Raw genomic sequence first — 16,487 nt, forward strand, 5'->3', positions numbered from 1 at the left:
AAATAAAAATAAAAAAAATCTACGAAAAAAAGAAAATGAACTGTACATGCCAGTACAAGCCAGTGCAAGCCCTCTTTCCATCCAGTCAATTGCGTGCAGCATTAGCATAATTGCAAATGACCTTGTAAACGTCTGTGTGATCATTTGCAGGGAGCATCATCAGTCACTACATGCCGACTGCAGAAGTGCAGAAGCGGAGCGGGATAAAAATCTCTCAACCAACGAGCCCTTTTATCACAGGCTGATTGTGACTAACAACTAGTGACTAGCAGCTAGCATGAATCAGCCAGATATGAGAGGCCAAATTACTCTGAAATCTGTTTGGTGTTTGATGGATGGACGAGCCGGAGAGTGAGGTCATCCAATAGTCTGAAGTGGTACAGAAGGGTGTAGACACAACTTTTGGGATGACTTTAGAATGAGAATGAAAGCTCTAGAGAAAGTTCTACCAGGAGACTCCTGGTAATGCTATGTCACTTTTTTTTTTTAATTTTTTTGTCCCATTTTCTCCCCAATTTACACGGCCAACTACCCAACCCACTCATTAGGACTCCCCCTATCACTAGTGATGCTCCAACACCAGGAGAGTGAAGACTAGCGCAAGTCTCCTCCGACACATGTGAAGTCAGCCTCCGCCTCTTTTCGAGCATTGCTGAGTAGCATCACAGCGTGCTCGGAGGAAAGCGCAGCAAGTCGGTTCCGATACATCAGCTCACAGACGCCTTGTGCTGAGTGGCATCACCCTTTGGATTGATGTGGGGAGAGAGCACCATCTACCCACCCAAAGAGAGCAAGGCCAATTTTGCTCTCTCAGGGCTCCGGTAGCTGATGGCAAGCTGCATGAATGGGATTTGAACCAAAGATCTCCTGATTATGGTGGCAGCGCTTTGTCTGCTGGACCACTCAGAGCTCTGTAATCTTCCATTTTAAACAACTTGACTCACAACATGATACTCATTGCTCACTGGTGCTTTCAGGTGACAATGTTTTGTTTAGTTTCCCATCCTTCCTCCCCACCACCTCCAGGATGGTCCTGCCTGAACGGCAGAATCTGCGTGCGTCCCGAATGATGGTCACGTCACAATCCTGTGGACTGATGAGATAAAAGAGAAACTTTTTTAAAGGTTTGTGCCCTGTTACATCTGGCGAAAACTAACACAGAATTTCAGAAAAAGAACAACATTCTGAAAGTCAAACATGGTGGTGGTAGTTTGATGGTCTGAGGCTGCATTGCTGCTTCAGGACATGGATAACTTGCTGTTATTGATGGAACCATGAAGTCTGCTCTCTGCCAGACAATCCTGAAGGAGAGCGTCCGGCCATTTCTTTGTGACCTCAAGCTCAGGCGTACTTGGGTTCTGCAGCAGGACAATGAACAAAGCACGCCAGAAAGTGGTGGCCTAGACAGTCATAGTCCAGTTGCGTTGCTGTGGCATGAACTTAAATAGGCAGTTTATGCTCCAAAACCCTCCAGTGTGGCTAAATTAAACAATTCTGTAAATATTAGTGTGCCCCAATACCTCAATAGAGATGTTAAAGACTCATTTATCGCCAATATCGCAAGTTTAGTTGTAAAACCACATTATTAGATGTGTGGGTCACTTTTCTATTTTTTTTTACATATGGACAGGTTGTTTGTGACGTTTACCTTAATAAATGAAATTTTCAAATTATGTTTGTCTGATAGTAAAATCTGAAAAATGTAAATATGATAAAAAAAAGCATAAACAAAAGAAATCTGTAGGGGGGAAATACTTTTTCAAAGCACTGTATATATGTTTGATATTTTGGGACTAAGACATTACTGCTTCTTCCTCATATACCGTATTTTTCGGACTATAAGGCGCACCGTATTATAAGACGCACTATCAAAGAACGCCTATTTTCTGCTATTTTTCCATACATAGGGCGCATCGCATTATAAGGCGCGTTAAGTGACACTAGAAAGGGTGCCTATATCAAAGTGAACAGGGGTGGCGCCATGTTTCCCTTCCCCCACCGGGGGTGGTCGCTTGCCGGTGGAGCATCTCAGTATATATAAATCTAGCTCTTTCAAAGTCAAACGAGTGCTGGATATTAACTACACAGATTCCTCTCCTGAAAACTGTTTATTTGGGTGAGTAACGTGCTTCAGTTTATTTACAGTAAGCTTAGATTTCCAGATGTCCACTAAGGCTTGCTGCACCAGCGTTAGCATAGCTATCCGCTAGCACGCTAGCTAGTCACCTAAACTAGTAAAGTTAACCCAAACTTAAACGACAGCGTTACACTGAGTAATCCTGCGTGTTCTGGTAAGACAGTGAGATATTAGCTAGCGATTCGTCCCCCGTAGCTTGTTTTAACACGGTAAACAAGCAGATTACAGGCTGATAAAACTCACCTCTGAGAGAGTTAGCGCTTAGCATCTAGCTAATGCTAGCCAGGCAAAGCAGCACAGACTTACAGGCCGATAACTCACCTCTGAACGGTGAACGCTTAGCGATTAGCATCTAACTCTAATAATACTGCTCCAGCAGTATTAAAAGTGCTAAATTTAGAAAATACTGATCTCTGAACAGTGAAAAAGCTAGCTAGCTAAGCGGTTAGCATCTAGCTAATGCTATTGCTGCTCTGCACGGAGTGTGTGTTTACTGCTCCTTACACCTGACGGGTAAAATTTAGATAATACTGATCTCTGAACAGTGAATAAGCTAGCTAATGCTATTTGCTGCTCCAGCCTCGGAGCTGCACGGCTCTGGACTCTGTATAGCACTGAAACTCTGTATAACGCTGCACGGAGTGTGTGTTTACTGCTCCTTACAACCTGACGAGTAAAATTTAGATAATACTGATCTCAGTGAATAAGCTAGCTAGCTTAGCGGTTAGCATCTAGCTAATGCTATTTGCTGCTCCAGCCTCGGAGCTGCACGGCTCTGGACTCTGTATAGCACTGAAACTCTGTATAACGCTGCACGGAGTGTGTGTTTACTGCTCCTTACAACCTGACGAGTAAAATTTAGATAATACTGATCTCAGTGAATAAGCTAGCTAGCTTAGCGGTTAGCATCTAGCTAATGCTATTGCTGCTCAGACTCGGAGCTGCACGGCTCTGGACTCTGTACAGCACTGAAACTCTCTATAACGCTGCACGGAGTGTGTGTTTACTGCTCCTTACAACCTGACGAGTAAAATCCATACAAAAGGCGCACCGTATTATAAGACGCACTGTCAATTTTTGTGAAAATTAAAAGTTTTTAAGTGCGCCTTATAGTCCGAAAAATACGGTAAATGTTTTCTTATTGCTTTTTTGTGCCCCCTTGATTTTTTCCCCCCCAAAAATAAGATAATAATCTTTGTAGGAGCTGATGCCAATGCGACTCTTTCATGTTCTGCAGTGTTGGTGTAGTCACAAATAAGCTTGAAATGGCTGTGCCCTCTTTTGCAGGGAACATTACCAGAAAGCACATGTCAATGACAAAAGTGAGACAGAGCAAAAATCTTTCACCGGTGCTCCTTTTTATTATAGGATGCATACAGCTAGCAACTAGCGGCTAGCATGCAATAGCCTCTGTCAGATATAAGAGGCCAAATTACTGAAATGTGTCTGGTCTAATGGATGGAAATGTTAGAGAGGGGTGGGCCCAAGCGTGTAAAGTGGCACCGAAGGGTGCAGAGCACTTTGAAGTTTTTGGTGAAGCAGATTTTTTGGAAGGGAGAGAAGGAGAGTACATGTACATGGCAGTTAAATTTTTGCTTTTAAACCACATTGATACTGTATATAGCAACTGTTTGAAACTGTCTGGAACCATTTTACTGTAGCTGTGGTTTAGCTGTGCAACCAGGTTACTTTTGAGGCGTAGTAAGAAATAAGTCAGTTAGCAATACCCTGTTAACTTAAACTGATTTTTAATCAACTTAATGTACTGATGTTCATAAAAGAACATTATCTGCCAAGGGGTGAAGTAGAGTATCATATAACATTTATTGTCTAAATTTATGTTACTAAAAGCAGTGTTGGGCGGGTTACTTTAAACTGTATTATGTTTTAGATTACTGATCACTTGTTAAGACTGTTACCCTAACAAAGTCTAATAAAGGATTACATTTTAAAATAACATCATTTGATTACCTTACAACCTTATCTCAAAAATGAGATCTTGGGGCGCCGAGTGGTCCAGTGGTCTAAAGTGCTGCCACTATGGGCGGGAGGTCGCAGGTTCGAACCCCCGCTTATGCAGCTTTGCCATCAAGCTGCCGGTGCTCAAAGGGAGCAAAATTGCCCTGCTCCCTCCGGGTGGGTAGATGGCGCTCTCTCCCCTTAATCACTCCAAAGGGTGATGTCCGCAGCACAGGGCATCTGTGAGCTGATGTGTCAGAACCGAGTCGCTGTGCTTTCCTCCGAGCGAGCTGGCGACTGCATCAGCTGCATCAGCAGCAGCTCGAAAAGAAGCGGTGGCTGACTTCACATGTATCGGAGGAAGCATGTGTCTTCACCCTCTTGGTGTGTTGGGGCATCAATAGTGATAGGGGGAGTCCTAGTGAGTGGGTTGGGTAATTGGCTGTGCTAAATTGGTGAGAAAATGGGAAAAATTGGAAATAATAATATATATATATATATATATATATATATATATATATATATATATATATATATATATATATATAAAGAGATCTTGGCAGGGGGAAGAAATCTCATAAAAAGATTGTAAAAAGTATGCTGTACAAATTACATTGGTCAATTCATCCTAAAATCTATATGTATATTTGTACAAACAAATAAATAAGTATGAATTTCATCTTCAATCAAAAAGTCTGAACTGCATTATATTGGTCTGGTTGGTTGTTAAATGCTGTCTCGGATTAAAGGGGTATTACATTGCTGAACACATAGTTCAGCAATTCAGAACGCGGCAGCACGACTCGTCTTCAATCTTCCGAAGTTCAGTCATGTGACTCCTTTGCTGCGATCCCTCCACTGGCTTCCTGTTGCCGCCCGCATCCGATTCAAAACCCTGAAGCTGGCCTACAAGGCAAAAAACGGACCAGCACCTTCATACCTGATGGCGATGGTCAAAACCAGATCTGCACCAAGAGCTCTTAGAGCTTCCAGTACGGCTCGGCTCGAACCTCCATCACTCAAAACACACAGAAAACAAACAGCCAGACTCTTCTCTGTGCTGGCACCAAGGTGGTGGAATGAACTTCCACTGGATGTCAGAACAGCAGAGTCACTCGCGGTCTTCAAACGTCGACTGAAGACACATCTTTTCAAAGAGTTCCTAAACAAATTCAAAAAAAAAAAAAAAAAAAAAAGGTTCTTAGGGTTCTTAACATGATTAAGCTCTGTGTATCTCTTGATCCTAGTCTACAAACTAGCTTTGGATATCTTAAGTAACTTTGAAGCACTGTTGTAAGTCGCTCTGGATAAGGGCGTCTGCTAAATACCTTAAATGTAAATGTAAATAGTTATTTCATCAACACATTTAAGTCTGAATATTTGTAAAAATACGTCATAAAACCTTCAAACCGTCAAAAAATCTTTTCTGCCCTGGTATGACTATATTTAACTTTTTGTGAAATCATCTGGTAACACTTTACAACAAGGGAACATGAATTAACAGTACCTACGACAGGTTTTCTCAAATAATTCTAAATTAAAACTAGTTAAGACATTATTAATAATGACAAATCTTTTAACCAGAGTCTCAATTTAATAATAATTAACTGGATTTACAACATTCCTAAACATTCAAATGTAGTAATGATTAATACTTCACGGTGACAAACTCGCAAAAGGCATCTACCCATTTTTTTTTATAATCATAGGTGAGTTTTAGGCCTAAAGTAAAATAAACTAATCAGTGTGTAATTTGCCATTCTCTTTAAGAAGCAGGAGCACTCTGACTTTTGCGGATTGCTATTTCAAGGGTGCAGAGTGGTCTTATTCGTGCAATCCATGACTGTACAGTACTTAACCCTATAGCATGATAATAATGATCCCACACATACTGTTATTAAAGTATGGGATACTTTATTTAAGTCTGATTGGTTTGATTTGAAATTATGGGGGGCTCTTTATTTATTTGGGTACACTGGTGTGTTTAATGATGAGCAGCTGTCAGGGTTTCTCAGTGCCATTGCACTGATTCGCAGACCTTGAGTCGACTGAAGGGTGAAGGGGGAGAGAGAGAGGCAGAGATAGGGAAAATCTAACATCACAAAATGGCTGTGAAATCCTGTCAGGGCAAATGACAGGCCAGTGTCAAAACAAATCAGTTACCTCCACCACTGCGCCCCTGGACGAGACGTTCGGTGACAGCAAGGTACATCTCTGTGCGGAGAGTGACATCTGTTCATAGGCATTAGTTATAAATAGCTTTGTCGAATAGTGTCAAATTGGCGAATGGACATATTTGGAGAATCAGCAGAAACTTGCTCTTTGATTTGATTTAAAAATTCTTTACTTAGTACTTAGTAAGTTTGACTCAAATACTTTTCTATGCTTTAAATATAAACTTATGTAATCAGATAAAAATAAACCTCATGGTTTCAGTTCGTGTTGTTCTTTGTTCATAGGCTCTACTTATTTAAACACAGTACACACTGTGGAAGCTCAGAGGATACCTGTTGTTATGGTGACACATAGGCTCAAACCACAGTGCGGCAAGAAAACGTGGAAAGAAAATAAATTCAGTGGTTAAAAAAAGATCATCAGCCAGACGAGATATTCTCTCTTTTTTTTTTCTATCTTGATTGATGGCTCTGGCAATTAGGCTTGATAACGAGAACAAGAGAGAGAAACGAGAGAGGAAAAAACACTCAGAGAGAAAGTGTTATAAAGTGTTTTTAAGAAATCTTAGTTATAATTATGAAACGCGTCTCTTGCCACGCTTAAACACATGTAACTAAACATAACTGCTGTAAGCTCTCTACAGCGCTTGTCCGCTCGTGCCGTTTCAGAGCAGTCGACCGGCCTTATTTAATTATCGGAAAGCTGAAGCTGGAGTCCTCATATAATTAAGTAAAAGACCAATCAACCTCCACTTACTGGCCTTTAATTAGTCCACACTACCGTCCCTGCCCATCATTCCTCAACCAATACTGTTCAACAGTAAATGATTCTACTGTTTGGTCACAGATTACAGCTAGCGGCTTTAATTAATGTGTGCCATTAAAGTAAATATTGTGTGGACGCCGACTAATTGGTTTAATAAAGAGAACAAGAAAGAAAACACTGCTACTGCTTATCTTCTGTAATTACACTGCATTTGAACAGTAGACGGCTGCTATATGTGTGACGCTGTCCATATGGCTTATCAGAGAACAGATTAGAGATCTAACTCCCTTGGCTGGACATCAAGGTGCCCAAAGTATAGACCAGGGGTGGGCAATTCATTTTCCCAAGGGGCCACATAAGAAATTGGAACGGTTTTAGAGGGCCAGACTAATGAACTTTACTTCTATGCTTCTGTTTTGTATGTGTTTGTTTGTTTGTTTTACATCAGTTCTATTTTTGTGTTCAGTGAGAGAAATCTAGCCTTTTTTTGGCATTAACAACTGTTTTATGAACAACTGAATATAGTTTTTTCCTAAGTTAGGCATCCCAATACTTTTAAAATGATACAGGGTCCCACTTTATAATAAGTGTCCCTAAGTACTATGTAGTTACACTGTAACAATCCATGTAACTACAGTGTAACTACTGATGAAGTACACATTGTTACAGATTAACTACAGAGGTACAGGTTATGTACACAGGTTATGTGTATTAAGGTTAATTTTGACTTGTGTAAGTACACATGTGTACCAGGGTGAGCGTACTTACACATGTAATAGAGCAAGTGTACTTACACATGTGTAACAACGTGTGTGTACTCAATCAGCCCTAATTACATACTAGACAATAGCTGTTGGATAAGTTTATACTCAACTTATCACACACACACTATTACACATGTGTAAGTACACACACATTGTTACACATGTGTAAGTACACTTGCTCTATCACTTGTGTAAGTACACTCACCCTGGTACACATGTGTACTTACACAAGTCAAAATTAACCTTAATACACATGTGTAATTACATAACCTGTACCTCTGTAGTTAATCTGTAACAATGTGTACTTCATCAGTAGTTACACTGTAGTTACATGGATTGTTACCGTGTAACTACATAGTACTTAGGGACACTTATTTTAAAGTGGGAGCTGATACAGTAATATATATTTTGAATACATGAAAAAGATCTTGAAGCATTTAGTGGTGTGATATAATAACCCTTTGAATTTCCTGTTTTGTCTTATCTTATGTTTCAGTATTATTCCTGGAAACATACATATTCAATACAATTAACCATGTTACACAATGTTCAGCAGTTATTTTTTATAACCATTTAATTAGCTTAGACAAACATTTCTAAAAAGTTCCACTGATCTACAGATAGGATCTGGATAAATTATGTTTATTTAGCTGTAAAACTAGTTTCTGTTTCATTTTCATTCTCTGCAGAAGAAGCGCGAGCCTCTGGTCCTTTAGCTCAGCTGTGCGCGCGGCTACCGTAATACACTGTTTAGACGCGCACACAAGTTTTTGGTGCGGATAGTGTAATAGATTTACTGTTTCCTTATAATTTACAGCTGTCAACAGTCTCACACAATGCCCAGGTCTGGTATAGACACAGACTAGTGCAGTGAAACTATAAATTATTATTCAATCTATCAATTCTGTACATCTATTCATCATTTTGCACTTAAAAATTTGAAGACCTTCCATCTGAAGAATTTAACCTTCTTCACTTTTTAATAAAAGACTTTGATATAGTGTGAGAACCTTGATGTACTTTTTAAAACGTACGGATCAATGCTGTCCTATGAAAAACACTTAGCTCCATTTTTGGCTATTTTTAGATAACTACATAATTTGAACAGACAAACTGTCCCTGGCACCAAATTTTCTTGATGAACAAACCAATAGAAACTCTTTTTACATTGACTTCCATTAAAAAAGTTTACAAGGTTTTTTCTCTTTCCTGTAAAGTTGCTGTTTTGGAGCTTGTAACGCTTCACTTCAGCAGGGTGGTTTTACTGATCCTGGTAAAACTCATACATAAGGCGCACCGGATTATAAGGCGCACTGACGATTTAGGGAAAATAAAAGGATTTGAAGTGCATCTTACAGTACAAATAATACTGTAGATTACAGCAAGTATATATATATATATATATATATATATATATATATATATATATATATATATATATATATATATATATATATATATGTATGTATATATATATATATATATATATATATTTACACATGAAGAAGCCAGCCAGGTTCTGGAACAGCTTTTTTTTTTACAAGTGATTTTAAGATCCACTGCTACTAGAATGATATGATGGATGCTTGGCTTGGAACAGCTCAATACAAAGCTCACCACACCCTCTGTTAACTGTTAACTTCTTTACCTAATGTAACTTTTAATCCTGATTACCGCCCAGATAAAAGTTTAGATCCTGGCTCGCATATTCTGGTGCCCATAAAGTTCTTTCGTATGTGATTCAGGTGTGTTGAACTGTGGATGCATCCATACTCTGCATTTGCCCAGAAATCTTATTTATAATTGGCTAACAAAGTGAACGAAAAACAAGAAGATTCCTCTCCGTTTAACACATAATAACACATACATAATAACTTCACTACCCACCCAATGTTCAAGTAGCCAAAGGGCGTTTTTAGACCTGTAGTTGGTTTCTCTGGTCCAGATCAGTTGATAAGTTTGTTCACTTGGAGTGTTTTCTCCTTCTGTTTGGTTTGGTTTCACACAGGCATAAACCTAAACGCACCAAAATGCGCACCAATAAACCACGCCAGCAGGCTGTGTCCTCTGATCAGAGGTCAGAGCTTTCTAGCACAGTAGTAAATATAAACATACGAAAGAAAAAGTAAATATAGCGAGAAGATTCTGTGTTCCAGCGCCTATATCTGTGCTTTAACACTGAACGCTAAAGCATTGAGCTTTTAAACACAGTGTTTGGATGTTAGTAAACTGAGTCACGCACCTTATGAGCAGTTTAGCTCAAATAAATGGACTATATTTAATAGCTGGGTCAGATCGAGACCGCCTCCTCTAGCAGGTCTCGTCCGGTTCTTTTGATCCTTTTTGGATGCTTTAAACACTAGTTTTGACCATTTTGACCTGTTGCAAGCTGACAAAACATGATGCTAAATTACTATCTATCTATCTATCTATCTATCTATCTATCTATCTATCTATCTATCTATCTATCTATCTATCTATCTATCTATCTATCTATCTATCTATCTATCTATCTATCTATCTATCTATCTATCTATCTATCTATCTATCTATCTATCTATCTATCTATCCCATTATAGAGCGCACCTCACAGTTTGATTAACACTAGTCTAGAACTGTTTCCAATTTTAAATTCCAATTTTTGTGTTGTAAAATGTTCTATTTCTATGGCTTTAACACTGAAAATGTGACTTAACTTTTTATTTTCCAATTGTAACTCTAAACCACATTAATCCAAATTAATCATGGCCACACCACATCTGTTATTTTATTGTTTTATTGCATGAAAGCTGTAATCTGTATTAACTGAGTAACCTACTGTAATGGGGCTGATTTTCTCTGGGCCCGTAGCTTGATAAATACTTGTGTAGCTGCCGGCTGGTGAAGAGCAGAGCTGATAAATGAGGCTATTCACCAAATCATGCCGTGAGGATTGTGAAAGCGAAGGATGAAAACAGGATGGGCACAGATCAATCTAGTGGCGGCGGGACTGACTGATGTGCTAAACCACTACCAGTAATTACCTTAGTGTTAACAGCATCAAGGGACATGAGTGAGTGTGAGTGAGAGAGAGAGAGAGAGTGTAAGAGAGAGAGAGAGTCCCACAAATACAGTACACTCATCCACCCACCCACACACATATACATACATACACACACACACATATACATACATACACACACACACATGAATGCACACTTGCATGAGGAGGAAGAATGAACTTAGGTGGTAACTGCACTCAAGTCATGGTAATGGACTGCCAAGGCACCACTCTGAGTGCTATGATGGATGCCTCAGCATTGATGAATGCTAACACAGTCCCGCCCAGGTTAGTGCTGTGCTGACAGCTTTATTGACAAATGAAAAGCAGGACCACGCGAAAGTCATCAATCTCAGCCTTTTTAGCCACAGGACCTCAGAGCAAAAATCCTCCCAGAAGCCCGCAGCACTGTCAGCTCCTGACCACCAGAGCCGCACTGTATTTACAGCCTCGCAAAGCCTGCATCCAAATTAACCCCCAGCAGAGTCCAGTCAATACCCCTGCTTCTGTATTCATACCTCTTTACGAACATGAAATGCCACATAGATACAGACTGCGCAATCAGTCCATCATATGTCAAAACAGACTGAACAAACAGTTCAACTGTGAAACTCCAAGAATAAATATTGATGTTCAGTTCATATACACACATGTGCCAAGGGAAAAAAAAATTACATTTACATATCTGCATGTGACATAACTGTATTTATATATCCACACACACACACACACACACACACACACACGGCCTTGTTGATGCTCAACTGACATTCAACTAACACTGAATTGAATGTCCATTAAATTTAACTTAACCCTATGTTGAATGTAAATGATTTAAAATAGAACCTAACCCTTAACCCTTAATCAATCCTAAAATCTAACCCTACACCTAACCCTAACCTTAACCCTTAATCAATCCTAAAATCTAACCCTTCACCTAACCCTAACCTTAACCCTTAATCAAGCATAAAATCAAACCCTACACCTTACCCTAACCTTAACCCTTAATCAAGCATATAATCAAACCCTACACCTAACCCTAACCCTAACCTAAACTTAAAATCTAACTCTAAACCCAATCCTAAAATATTAAGATAAGCGTTTGGGTTAGAGTTGAATGTAGGGTTTTATTCAATAGAGAATCATTTACTTTCACCTTTTAGTTAATTTGCATTTAATAGACATGTAGTTGAAAGTTAGTTGAAAGTCAGTTGAGCATCAAAGAGGCCATCAAATGGACCATCCAAGTAAAGTGTTACCGATTGTGCAAATGTTTTAGGCTCTTGTGGGAATTTCAGTAAAGAATAAGTGTCTTATCTGTGAAGTAAGTGTTTATTAGCTCCGTAAAACACTAACATTACAATAATTACAAACAGCAATTTTACAAAAAGCAGCACTTTTACAGCCCTGTTTTCCTTAAAACAGCTCCTAATCTCTCCTCATCTGAGTTTAATAGTTATTTCTAGTTATCCTTATATTAATACCTATTCTGGTAAATCGAATCTGATGTTTAATCAGGTGAGCTGCTGATGGAACTGAACTTATACACATGCTGGCTGAGGGCATCCAGGATAAATCTACTTTTTACTGTATTTATGTTTATTTGCATCTGTTTAAATCATATGTGGTGCTTTTTCAGGCAAAAGCGCTTGTATTGCTAAAATAAATGAATTAGTGTCATTTGCTTAGGTGCCTAAAACTTTTGCACAGTACTGTGTGATAAATATATATATATATATATATATATATATATATATATATATATATATATATATATATATATATATATATATATATATATATAAACTTGGCATACAGTTTGCACATACAGCTCCGGAAACTATTGGTCAGCTTCTCTGATTTCAGGTATAGGTATATATTTAGATAAAGTGAACATTTTGTTTTATTCTTTAAAGTACTCACACCATTTCTACCAAATTCCAAAAATATTTATTTTTATTTAGAGCATTTATTTTGCAGAAAATATACAATGCTTTCATACCTCTGAAAAGAAACACAAGATATATTTAATTTAGAAACAACAATAAATGTCTTAAGATACCAACATTTGGTAGAATAGCCCTGGTTTTTAATCACAGTTTTTATGCATCTTGGCATGTTCTCCTTCACCAGTCTTACACACTGCTTTTGGGTGACCAAATGCCACTGCATTTTTCAGCTTCGTTTGATGGTTTGTGAACACCCATTATCCTCTTGATTATATTCCAGAGGTTTCCAATTGATAATCATGCTTCAACTAGTCAGTGTGAAGTGATCTCTTAATTTTTCTAATTCTCAGTCGCATATTGTACACATATGAAGTTGCAAGACAAGCTAGTAGTAACTTGTAGAGTCCTATATATTTACTGTAAATGCTTTTGTAGGAAGATGCTTGAAGATAAGGTTCGACTACCCTCCCTCTCTCCATTCCTACCTCTAGACTGTCTGCATGTCTGTGTTGTGACCCATTGGGCTGCTGGCGTGATGCTGCTTCTGCCTGTGATCAAAGCCAGTCTGCCTCAGATGCCTGGTGACAGCGCCAAAACAAAGAGTGTGGAGGAAAGCTCTCTCTCGGCACTGTGGTAATTAAAGATCAGTTGGGGGAAGAAAGGCGTTCCTGGGACAGGCACGCGTGCATCAACAGAGCGCGGGCGGCTGGTTCTGCGCGAGTATGATAATCATGACATTTTGTTTTTAATTGGGGTAATTGTCCTCCATCACGTCGGCTGGTCGTGTTGCTGGCTTTTGTGCCGTGGCATTGTTTTATTGCAGACCGAGCCGCTGTGTTTGTTGAGCATGTATAAATCTGTGTGCATCTTATTCTCTTTTCTCTGTCTCTCTTTTTCTACTTTCTACATTTTTAAAAAGAAAAGTTTCAGGAGCGTCATGTTTTTCCTCAAGTATTTATTCTTTTAGTGAAAAGTTCGTTTTTACTCACTACTTGCTTAACCCTCCTATTATTATTATGTTCATTTGTCAGGAACAGCAATGGTGTTTCTGAGTCATATTGACCCGGTGCAAAAACTAAAAAACTTATTAATTACTAACTCTATTACTAATTATTCTATCAATATCTAGTGTTGTTCCCTAACTCTAATAGGTAATGATTTAATTAGGATAATTCATTTGTTTTCATAAAAAAATACATGTTAAAACCATGTTAAGACCAACATATAAAACAGTAGCTTTACATAACAGTAAAACATAACATTGCAATTTAGTTTTAGTTTTTATTTTTGCAGGGGGTAGTTGCAAATATGTGAGATGAAACATGTTCTTATTATATGTTGATTACACTAATTAAGGCAGTTTCATACTGAAAAAATACTTTTTACTATTTTTTTCTAGATCATCAAACTTTAAAATGAGTCAACTTGACCCTTGACATAACAGGAGGGTTAAATAAAATAAAATAAATAATTCTCATCATCATATACTTTTTATTAGGTTTGCCCAGTTTATCACTTTAAACTGTCTGTTCGAAACAGGCTCGAAACTAAACCCAATGTACTAATTCTCTTAATTAATCAGTGGTGTGTTTTTGGTGTAACATGAAATAAACCAATCAGTGTGCCAGTCGTCATTCTCTTTAAGATCCAGTTGTGCTCTGACTTTGGCACAAATGTATCTTAACAGCATGGCGCATCGTGCGTCTCAGCACAGGATATAATGACCTGTGAGTTCACGCTGTAAAGGTACGCAGCAGCTTATTTAAGAGAACAGCAGTGTTATTTTATTCTTTTATTCTGTGTTTAACAAGCGGGGAACACGATGAACGGGAGGTTGCAGGTTTGAATCCCGTTCATGTAGCTCTGCTATCAGCTGCCGGCGCTCAGAGGCAGCAAAATTGGCCCTGCTCCCTCTGGGTGGGTAGATGGCACTCTCTTCTTATCACGCTCAAAGGTGGGGCTGGGCGGCACAAGGCGTCTGTAAGGGGATGTATCGGAACTGAGTCGCAGTGCTTTTCTCCGAGCATGCTATCCGCTCAGGCAATGCTGCATCGGCAGCAGCAGCTCTAAAAAAGGGTGACTGATTTCACACGTGTCGAAGGAGGTGTGTGCGCACAAAGGCGTGGATAGCCAAATTGGGAGGAAAAAAATTGAAATAAATTAACAAAAAAAAAGGAAACAAGCAGGTATGCACACTGTGCTCCTGCATAGCTAAAACAGGATTATCTAAGAGTTTTAACAGCTGTGCTGAACTTTTCAAGAGTTAATCACTTGAATGTCTTCCCCTCTTAATGTTAGTTTGAGAGCATTAGTTGTAAAGTTGTGAAGAGGTCAAGTTGGTTTACAGTGAGTAATGTTCTAATCCATATTATGGCAAGAACTACTCAAGTAAGTAAAGAAAAAAACATTTAAGACAGTCAATCTGGGAAAAAAAAGAAATTTGGAAGTACTCCTCTACTGTAGTTGCAAAGACCATTACAAATGTTAGGACAAAACTCATCAGTCTTTCTAAGAGTTAGTTACTTCAATATACAGAATAAGTTCATTAGAGTTACCAGCCTCAGAGACTACGAGTTAACATTATTCCAGATAAGAGGCACCTAAATGCTTCACAGAGTAGTTTGGTTTGTTTAACACTTTAACAAGTTTAAAAAAGCTTGACTTGATTTTATGTTTGTTTCACTAAGTCCCCATTATCACTTTTAGGATGGCCACAGTTGCTGTAGTGTAGCTTCATAAAATGAGAATCTGGCATTAAATTTGTTCTTTCTCAACGTATATTTAAAGTTAGCATTATTCTATAATAGTTGCGTTAATGCTGGTTCTAAAAGCGTAGCCTAGCTTGTTCTTGTAATTGAGGAATGAGGAGAGGATATACGTAAATGCAGGTTATAACTTTAATTATGTTAAACAGTAAACTATAGCAAATAAAACAGAAAGCAAACACAAGAAAACGCAAAACTGGAATAACTAAAATAACAAAGATGAGATAATCAAAAGAATAATCAAAACTAAGAAACCAGTAATACTAGAATCAAACACAAACCTGACACATACACAGCAAAGTAGCACACAAAAGACTCTACAGTGAACACTGAAACAGAGAGGCTTAAATACACAAGAAGGGTGAGGAACACCTGGGGCAAGAAAACAAGGGGGCGGGGTTACAAATAAGACACAAGGTTACAAAACTAATGGCTAGGGTGGAAACAGGGACCATGTGCTTGCAGAACTCAAAATACAAGACACAAAAGGCTACAGGTGTAACATCTCTCACATTGGCACTCAATGTCACTCTCCCTAAAAGTGAAAGCCCAAAGTAACACAGCGGCTAAGAGGCAGGACTTTTCTCCAGTCAGGTCACACAGCTCTGGTGAAGCGGCCCGCGGTGTCTATTCCGACGCTTATTATTCGCCATTATGATGCGAAATGAAAAATGAACGCGAACATAACTGTCAAGGAGATAACAGCATATTATAAGGGACGGGAGAGAGACGGGAAAAATGTAATACATGGAAAGCCTTTCTCGTAATCCTAAATATGTTTATGGGCCGTCATTTATCAGCGTTAGCGAATATTAAAAACCTTGGGAATTGGGTGGGGGGGAAAAAAAAGCGCCTCCTGACAGGGTGGCGAAAGTGAGTTATGAAGGCGACATTTGAAAAAAAAAACAGAAACGGCTGCCGAGTTTTCTTAGA

The sequence above is a fragment of the Astyanax mexicanus genome, chromosome 2, assembly GCF_023375975.1.
Source record: "Astyanax mexicanus isolate ESR-SI-001 chromosome 2, AstMex3_surface, whole genome shotgun sequence".
NCBI classification, from domain to species: Eukaryota; Metazoa; Chordata; class Actinopteri; order Characiformes; family Acestrorhamphidae; genus Astyanax; species Astyanax mexicanus.